Below are 10,216 nucleotides of genomic sequence, written 5' to 3'. Positions count from 1 at the left end.
ATTTGGTAACTTAATGTCTCAGACCCTTTGCTATAAAACGTGACTAGCAGGGATGTGAACGAGAAAAGAAGGTCCTCTGGGGGGAGATATTTAAACGTAACACTCACTTTCTCTACATCTGCATTAATGGAGCGACACAACACAATTATCCTATCAGCGCCGATGTGTCATCCGGCCATAGATCTATTTTTATGAACCTAAAAGAAGCATAAATCCTCTATTAAATCTGTGGATTAACCTTTTGACAAAAGAGATTTTCGGAGCTGCCACAAACACATGATAAACAGAGATGATGAGCGCCATCGAGCTTCTTAGCCACTAAGAGGCTTATATCACTGAAGGTTAATAATTCATCCCTGTGTGAGGATATATGATTTGACAGACACGTTTTGAGTGTTTCAGTGTTTCATAGTAACACGGGAAAACACAATTCGTGTCCTGCAGGGACCGTCATTGTAGCCAATGGGCCTTTTTCTTATTTGTTCTTTTTTTTTTTTTTTTTGCAATAAAAGGAGGATACACAACATGTTTTATTACTTACAATCCGTTTCACACTCGGGAGAGAAGGAAGGAAATGCTCTGACACAAAAATGAAAGATTTAAGTAAATCGAGGAACGTATAGGGCTGGAAAAAAACAGACATTGGGAGTGGCCCATTATTTCAATGACTGGATAATGACCTGTCAATCAAGCTGGACTGTAGGACTGTGAGGTTTGTCAAGGATCCATGACAAAAACTTTCCACATCAAACCTATACAACTTTTGAGGGCGTGGTTTTGGGAACAGTCTAAACGTAGGTGGTTACATTTTTTTATTCACAATGCTGCTTGCTCACAATGTTTTGAAGAACACCCTCTTCACCTTTTACTTCGTTAAACCATTATTGATTATTGTCCAGAATCGAAAACTTGATCAGTGTCTTAAATTTAAATGTTTCAAACTGCTAGCAGCCTATTAGGTCAGTTAGTGAAAATCAGGTTAGTGTCAACTGTCATAAGATGTTTCCTGTTGTTGGATTTCCGACTAAGAAAATTTCTTCTTCGTCTTTCTCTGGCATTTCCTCATTTTGGTCTTCGTTTAGAGCAATTTCAGTGTGTCTTAAATAGTTCATCGACATCTATTCTCCTCGTCAGTAAGAGTCTGTTTGTACAAAACCTTCTTTTCATTCAAATATTTACATTAGAAAATGTACTTAAGCCCCACCCACTGAAAAAAAGACTTGGTTTCTCAGGAGAATTCATCTTGCTTACCATAACCACACCCACTCTGCTGTGATTGGTCTGGCGTTGAGGTTTGTCATATTGGTCTGCTCTCGTAACCACTCGTTCGCTGAGATTTCAGAAAGAGGAGAGCTTTATAAAGTAACAATTTCAAAACATCATCGTGGAAACATCATTTTTTACATATTATTACTAGTTGTAGCTCCTCTTGTGGTCCTGAAATAATAGTTTTCAGCTTCTTTTCATGGTGTTATGTATGGAACTTAACAATCTACATTTAAATAGTTTACCCCTACTTGTACTGACATTAGAACAATCACAAAAATAATTAATTTATACACATGTTAATACAGGACAACCAAAAGGGTGGTCATTTCCTAAGGGGCCATAATTTATATAATGTTGTTTTGAGGGGCCATCAAGCACAGTTAAGAAAGCGAAAACTATAATAAAAATATATTGTTTTACATTCTCTTAAATCTTTTTGAGGGGCAGCAAATACTCCCAAAAGGGTAGAAAAGTCCTTCAAACAAAAACATAAAAGTTGTGTTTGGATAATATAATTACATTAGTTTCTACATGATCTAGGTCGACATAAATACAGTCAAAGGGCCGAATGTCTGATCTAGAGCTTTTTTTTCTTTCTGTCATAAACTACTTTTCCTCAAATGTGGTCAGCAGTTGTTCTTCCTTAACAAATTCCCCGACACACATGAGTGGCTAATATTAACAAGGACCTCTGATATAAGGTGCTGGTACGACCATACAAGGCGTTCCCATTTACGGCCGGAGTCTGGGATAAGACTGCTTGAATTAACCTGGAGCACTTTTTAAACAAGTCCACACGTCATTTAAAAACCCATCAGACACACATAGAAGAATCCAAGACACACTCGGCTCACTTTTAATGTGGCTCGCTCAGCCATGCGGCAGCAGACTTTGCTAATCTCCCAGCAGATGATCTGCAGTGCTAATGCCACAATTCCCTATTTGCTCCACAGCTGCTTGATAGGAAGAGGCTCCGGGATGAATCCAAAGCCAACAGTTCACATAAGTTGACAAGTTTTTCGGTACAAGCGAAAAGTATTGCATAATCAGTGAAACTACACTACTATGGAAGTATATAAGTGCCATTAAAATTAAAATAAGTAAAAAAATGTATTATTTATATATTAAAATGTTCTATCTATCTATCTATCTATCTATCTATCTATCTATCTATCTATCTATCTATCTATCTATCTATCTATCTATCTATCTATCTATCTATCTATCTATCTATCTATCTATCTATCTATCTATCTATCTATCCATCCATCTATCCATCCATCCATCCATCCATCCATCCATCCATCCATCCATCCATCCATCCATCCATCCATCCATCCATCCATCCATCCATCCATCCATCCATCCATCCATCCATCCATCCATCCATCCATCCATCCATCCATCCATCCATCCATCCATCCATCCATCCATCCATCCATCCATCCATCCATCCATCCATCCATCCATCCATCCATCCATCCATCCATCTATATATAAATCGATCAAAATAAAAAAGAATACCTTTCAAAATGGAAACTATCATTTAAAAAAAGGAAGAAATTATTTGCATTAAAACATTTTAAATAAAGAAAGAATTCAACCCTTCAGTACTGACAACCATCAATTCTGATGATGCTCATCCTCGTATCCATGATAAAGATGATGATAAAAATCTATATAAAATAGAAACTTAACATTAACAACATACTAAGAACATACTAGGAACATACCGACCTAAACATCTGGTCTTTGTATAATTCTTAATATGAGAAATTGGGTAATTCTGATGAGTCGGTGAGACAAGTTTTGTTTCTTATTTTGTAATTGATTTAGTTTTCATTAAATATAACTGTTTGTTTGGATTGCTTGGATATTTAAGAGGCTTCACGTTGAGCTGTCGTGCTCACTCACTCACTCACTCCTTCACTAGTTGGCCATCATCACAGCTGAAGTAGATCATCTATTCATCCTGCCGTCTTCAAAAAGCTCAGCACTGACAGACGCTTCCTGCTGACAGTCGCTGCAGATGTGCTTGAGTGGTCAGTTTGGCTGAGGGGGCCTGTCACCGTCCCTGGTGTCTCTCTGTCGAGGCAGCGGAGGGTAAAAAACCCACTTTTTGGTGGATCTTCAGTCGAAGTAATATACTGTTTTTCTGTGACAACTTCCTTCTCTTCCTTGACGTTTAATGCCGTATAGTCCTGAGAACTCCTCAAAACCTGTGAAGCGTTGTTGATTGATTAGTGGCACAGAAAAAAAAAAACAACAGAAGTACTGAGTCCATTTTGTTTGGCTAAAACTTTCTTTGAAATAATTGCTTTTATTATTATATGTCTATTAAAAAAAATGATACCGGCATAAATACTGAAGAAAAATACAAACGCGACACTTTTGTTTGAGCTCTCTCTTTTGTGAGATGAACTCAAAGAGGTAAAACATTTTCTACATACGCAAAATAACCATTTCTCTTCAATATTGTTCACAAATCTGTCTAAATCTACGGTTGGACATTTCATCTTTCCAGCCCGGGACCTCCACATCCAGCATGTTCGACCCCCAAGATTGTCTGAGATCAGACACTCTTAACTGCATAACCAAAGAACTTCTGCAAAAACTGTCAGAAACCCACCTCATCTGCATGCACGGTATCCTCATCAGGGTCTCGATCTGACTCTAGTTTGTCTTTTCAACCCACTTGATGGCGTCTGGCATGTTGGAAAGGTTGTTCTCTTCACGGTTGAATCCCATGCTGTGTTATGGCGGTTAGTATGCATCAGGATAGTAGTACGTACTAACTAGTGCGCAAATTCTCGACAGATATAAGTACGTCTCAAATCAAACACTGCCGCTACGCACTAACCTGAAAATGACGCGACAGCTTCTTCTTCTACTACTATTTAACGATGATTGCAACCAGCTGTAGGAACACTATCGACACCTGCTGGCAGCACGTTTTGTTTGGATCAAGAAATATGAGAAACTAAATATTCGCGAGATATTTACGCCGGTATCAACACCGAAGACGTGTCATCCTTCTACTGCTGGCTGAAAATGCACCTGTAAGTATATATATATATATATATATATATGATGTAACGGCAACGTCACTAAAATGGCTACCATTTAGGGTAGGAAGTTCCCATTGATCCGTACTCAATTTAGTGTGCATTTCACATACTAAGAATTGAGACGCACTTATGCACTAAAAATACTAAGTTTAAGTACGAAAGTATGCGATTTGAGACACAGCTACGCTTTCCCCTGTGTAGTGCAGATGGCAGACAGCGTACGTGGCGCTGGTGGGTGAGCGGTTAATGTCAGAAATTTTGAAAGAAAGTAAAAAAAACTGGAAAAATAATAAAACACATGTTAATAGTCACTCCCGCTGAGAGTAGACAGAATTCCAAACAAAAATGAAAAATCTATATATTTTTAAATAATGTGTCCATCTCAAAGGTCGGACAATCATTGAGCCAGCGTTGTGAATTCGAGGCAATTTCTATTATTACAAGGTAATTAACCAACAGAATAAAACCAACGATGCATCCGCAGGTCATTTCTGAGGCAACGTTTTAAGCGTGAACTCGCATTCAGAAACGGAGCTTTAATTACCGACGCTTGCAACATCCAGCACAACAGGTTTGTCGGGAATAAGCTACTCGATGCTCCACTCTGCACTTGGGTCAACAAAATATTATGCTCGGCTTTATTTAATTGGACCAATGCCCAGCCAAAGGCTTGTTAATATATACACTGGGGAAGATTTCACAATTTATATATATAAAAAAAACCACATTATGCAGCAATTACTGATGACATTTTCAAGCCTGTGACATTTACTAGGATTCTCAAAGTCCCACTGCTGTTGTTGAGGTATCTAGTGTGAACTAGAAACAACAGAAAGTTGTTCATGACTTCTTATTAATTAGACGGTGTTGAAAACTTTTAAATAATTGAGGTACTATAATTAACATTCTTCTCAACTTAAAAAGATGAAACACAACACTCAACTTGAAACCAATCAGCATTCATCACCAGCTGCCACTACTTAAGCCCTCTGGTTCCAGTCCGTGGTGTCACATAGTCCAAACTCATTTTCTGCAGGGGTCGACACCTCTATTTTGTAACGTTTTCCTGTATTTTCATCCTATTTTTGTTTTTTTTAATTTGTTCTTCGTTTTTAGCTCTAGTTTATTAACGCTGTTTTTTCATCCTTCTGTTGTATGTTTCGTGAAGTTGTACGTGTGCGATTAAATTGTTGAACATACACTTCATGTCCACTACACACACTTGGGTCCATTTATCTATGATTTTCTGAAACATTTATTTTTTGTATGATTGACTGATTTATTAATTGTTCTTTTCTTATGTATTTATTTATTTTTGTGTCAGTCAAAACTAATATATTATTTAATATTATGTTCACTTTGTTTTGAACAACTGTTCTAATGAAACATCACATTATTTTTAAACTGATGGCGCCACCTACTGACCTCTAAACAATATGCCACTGTTTCATGAAGCTTCATCAGCCCTTTACTAGTTTTCGGGCCACCTTGACCTAACACAAGGGTTAAGTACGATTAATTATCACGCACGCACTTTGCTTTTTTGATTCATGCTTTAATACACCTTACCTTTGTACAACACCCGAAAGTGGAAACACACAAAAGATTACACAGTTGTTTTTTTAAGATTCTTCGCGGTCACATTCCATGAAAACCTTCGTCAGCATGTGTTCTCAGGCACAATTGTGTGAGAGTGGGAGTGTCTATTTTAAGTCACGCAGGTGTTTCAAAAACAACCCCCCCACATGTGTGCTCGTGACAAATACAAATATGTGTGACGTGAATTTGACACGAGGCTGGAAAACCTCCAACGAAAATACAAGATTATTACTTATATATACTTAAGCAGGAGGAGTTGAAACTGCGACCCTACACGAGGGAGGTGGTTCTCGTTGGGTCAAATTTGGTGTCGAAAGATTGTGGCCATTCAGCAGTTAGGGGTAGTAAGCAGCGTAACCCAATCTGGTCGTCTCCATTGTTTTCTTTATTTGTTTGATTTCAGGGAGCCGAACCAAACAATAAAGCCGATGTTGAAACGGGATCAGGCAGAGACTGATGGTAATTACTCGCTGTCTACACCATTAAGAATTTAATGTAATTTCAGATCTTCTTCCTGGAGAGAGGGAGAGAGATGGCGAGCTGTGGGGGGAAAAGACAGATTGGTTGATAAGAGGCTCGGAGGTTACATAGAAGCGTCAGGCGTGACGTCAAATGTTTTTTTTTTTTTTAAGCTTGAACCTACAAATAAAGAGGAGAGCGTGTCCTGTTGAGTCATCCAGAGGGGTCGCCACGAGGTCAAGAGCCGGAGATAAACTGCTTGCACCGTCTCCTCCGGGCCGGCCTGAAAAAAAAAATGCCTTGATTGTCGGAAGGATTACTGTTCCGGGAGGTGACCGGTCATGCAGAAAATCTCTGTGGTTGTCTTGGCGTGGGGTGACCTCCAGGACAGCTGTTTCTAGCTGTAATAGTCATGGAGTTGAGTTATAAGACGTGTCTTAATAAACCCGACCTAAAGAGCAGCTTTTTACACTGGAACGTTAACAAGCAAACATGTCATGATTTCAGCGATATAAGGCAATATATATTATTAGAAAATTAAGAGAAATGTAACATGAGCAGCAGCCACAAGAGCTGCAATGTTGACGTATATTTTTAGTCTATATGCATGAATGTAAATTCAAACACTTTTTTATCTGTATCAACAACCGCTCTAAATTTGACTTAAAAAGCTAAGACAATTACTTTTGCATTAACTTTGAACTAGATTATGTAGAGATTCATTTCCAGAACATAAAAAGAGACTTAAATCGCCACAGAATGGCTTCCTCTGTACTTGGATCTGTTTTTCTATTGCTTATTTCGAGTGTTATCTTATTTCATTATTTTATTCTGTGCTGACACCACAAATAATCGTTTTCCTATGTAAAGCCTGAACAAATAGAAACACCTTAAGACGTTTCTATTTGTTCAGGCTTTTCCTTGAATTTCTCGAACTCCTGTGTTGTTCTCAGTATTATCTTGATCTTTAGTACTTTTTTGAGTATTGTTTTGATTTTCTAAGCGCTTTGTGACCCTGGTCTCGAAAAGCGCTATATAAATAAGTATTACTTACTTACTTACTTATTTTACAACACTGGCAATAAAATATTGATTCTGATTTATATCTAAAAGAAGATGAAGTATTTTTTTCTTTAATAACATTTAGCTATCAAACTTAACAAAGCAACATAGATTAAAGTCGAGGAAATAGTTTCCATGTTTTGATGAGACCAAGAGCAGCTCAATTCAGGAGGTTGATCTGAGTCAAGACATACAGATAATATTCTCCTCGTAGTGAAATCATGCCTCCAACTTCCGTCTTTCAAAAATTCCCAGCCTTTGGCATATTTGTCTTTTGGTGGTTTCTTGCGTAGTATTGACACCTGGAAGGTTCATAGGCTACAAAACAAACTGTCAAGAGACAAACTGTGATCGTTGTGGGTTGAATGGAAATGACTCTTTAGAAAACAAGGCTACTTTGAAGAAACTAGATGTGTTTTGTTGAGAAGGTAATTCTGTACGTGTTCATTCATAGGTTTGATGTCTTCTGTGATAAACTAAAATGTAAATAGTCATGAAAATAAAGGAAAGACATTGAATGCAAGAGCGTTTCCAAACATTTGACTTGTTCTGTTTATTTAGATATATGCGTATATTTATATATATATATACATACTGTTTACACTGTATATATGAATAGTTTGAATCTTGGGCACAACAAAATGTATATTTTCTAGTTACTATAACATGCAGCATGAGTCAGGTGGCGATATTTTCTTTTATTTTTGGATCTAAATTTATATTAATTATTTCTGTCATTTTTCTTCTTTATATATCACTTTATTTTATTAACTGTCCGGCGGATCACATTAATGACTTGGCCAGGCCAGATTTGGCCCCCGAGCCTTGGTGGTATAGGTTCTGCTCGTCCGTTAAAGGATGAAAAAAAAAAAAACTCAACTGAAACTCATTATGAAACTATTAGAGAACAACACTGAGCTGCAGAATCTGATTTTTTGCCTCCGGGGCCTCAAGGACTGGCTGGTTTTCTGTTGCAACAAGTTAAGATAGAGTGACTCTTTTCTTTTCCCTGAGAAGGAATTTACGGAACCTTTTGTTTAATCGTGCCTTTGCAATTATTCACACACGGCAGATGTTGACACAAAAAAAATGATCTTGAAATTTAAAGTCGTGTGACTCAGTTGGAGTAATTAAGAGATGATTAGAACAGAACTGTAGCAATAATAGTTCAACTTAATTTATGAGACCCTTTCTGAAGCCAATGTTTATGAACAGCATATGGGATTTATATTGTTTTTTTCAATATATTTATATAATTTAAATTCAATCAAAAGGCAAAACCCAACAGCCAAGATGTTTCAGATCAAATATCCTGCTGCTATTCTTATGAGTGATCAATATGAGAAGGAATTCAAACAAAAATAAAATAAATTGTAATTTAATCTGCTAATGAATCGATTTTAAAGACAAAATCCAATGTGTCAAATGAAAACACGACTAAGTGTCGATGCTTATCCCTTAAAGTATTTTTGCCTTTCCATGAAGGATTTCTCAATTTTCTGTTGGGCTATTTAACGATATGCTTTTATTTTGAATTTCTGGGCGAGATAAGAACGATGTCACTGTATCTATTTTGGCCCCTCTCCTTTTCACCTCATCAAATGTGGCCCCCCTAGGAAAAGTTTGGACTGGTCTCAGTAAATATACTGTACACACACAGTATATAAGGATACAACCCTTATGTGAAATATTTTGTTGAGTTATATTATTGTCATGGTTTATTAATTAACACAAATTTTCAAGGAAAATATTTGTAGATACAATATTACTAAATTCCTGGTTTATTATTTGGTCATTATTTAAGATTGTTGGTTTATTTGAGGAGAGATAAAGGCTTACCTAAGGAGTCTACCTTACAAGCTTTGATAAAACTGTTTACATTTTTGTCGAATTTCCTTTTTTGTTTGTTGTTTTGTTTCTTGATAGAGACAGAGGAAGCTTTTTTAAATGTATACAATAGTATAGTTTCCTTAATGTTGTCGTATAGATGTATTAAGGAGGGTCAAATAAACTTTAAAAAAGTAGGTAATGTTGCGTAATTCATTTTCAAACTTCAAATAAATAATATTAAAAAATGCTTTGAATAAAATATCAACCACATTCAAAGCTTCACAATGGTGAGCTCGACTCAGAGCAACGAGCCGATGCAGCGACTCAGAGCTCTCATCACATTCGAAGGTCGTACATCTTCCCCTGAATGCCGTTCTTAATTATTTTGAACGTTATTGTAGCTCATTGACCGCCACCTCTCATGAAGGTCCTTCCTGTGTCCATATTCAATATCACCTCGACCTATTTGTGGAACGCACTGTTGAGCCAGACGTGATTACCGCAGATCAGCTGCTGCTGATGTGCTGCGTGACTGCATGCGTTGCTGCCGACATACTGAGCATAACTTTGACAGGCATGTGTGTTTCCTGTGAATTACCCAGCACTGGTCTGTTTGCATGTTTCAGTCTTAAAGGAGCCAAACCCGAAAAGGCTTTTGTTGACATATGATAGCACGTCCTTGTAAGGGAGGGGGCATGCTTGACATTTATTGACAGCTCTGAAAGTCACTTGACAGAAACTTACACTAATGGGATTTTAGACTATATGTTTGGACCTAGTTTTGTATCATTATTTTATTGCAAATATATTCTATTATGTGTTTTACTCTGGAATTTCCTCAGAGGAGAATAGAAAAATAGCATTTATTTATTAACACCATTTGTTTCTTCTCTTATTACAGTGAAACGTTTTCTCTAGCTTTTAAAAAG

Source organism: Callionymus lyra, chromosome 6, assembly GCF_982586985.1.
Source record: "Callionymus lyra chromosome 6, fCalLyr1.hap1.1, whole genome shotgun sequence".
NCBI lineage: Eukaryota > Metazoa > Chordata > Actinopteri > Syngnathiformes > Callionymidae > Callionymus > Callionymus lyra.
Note: the sequence above shows the minus strand (reverse complement) of the source record.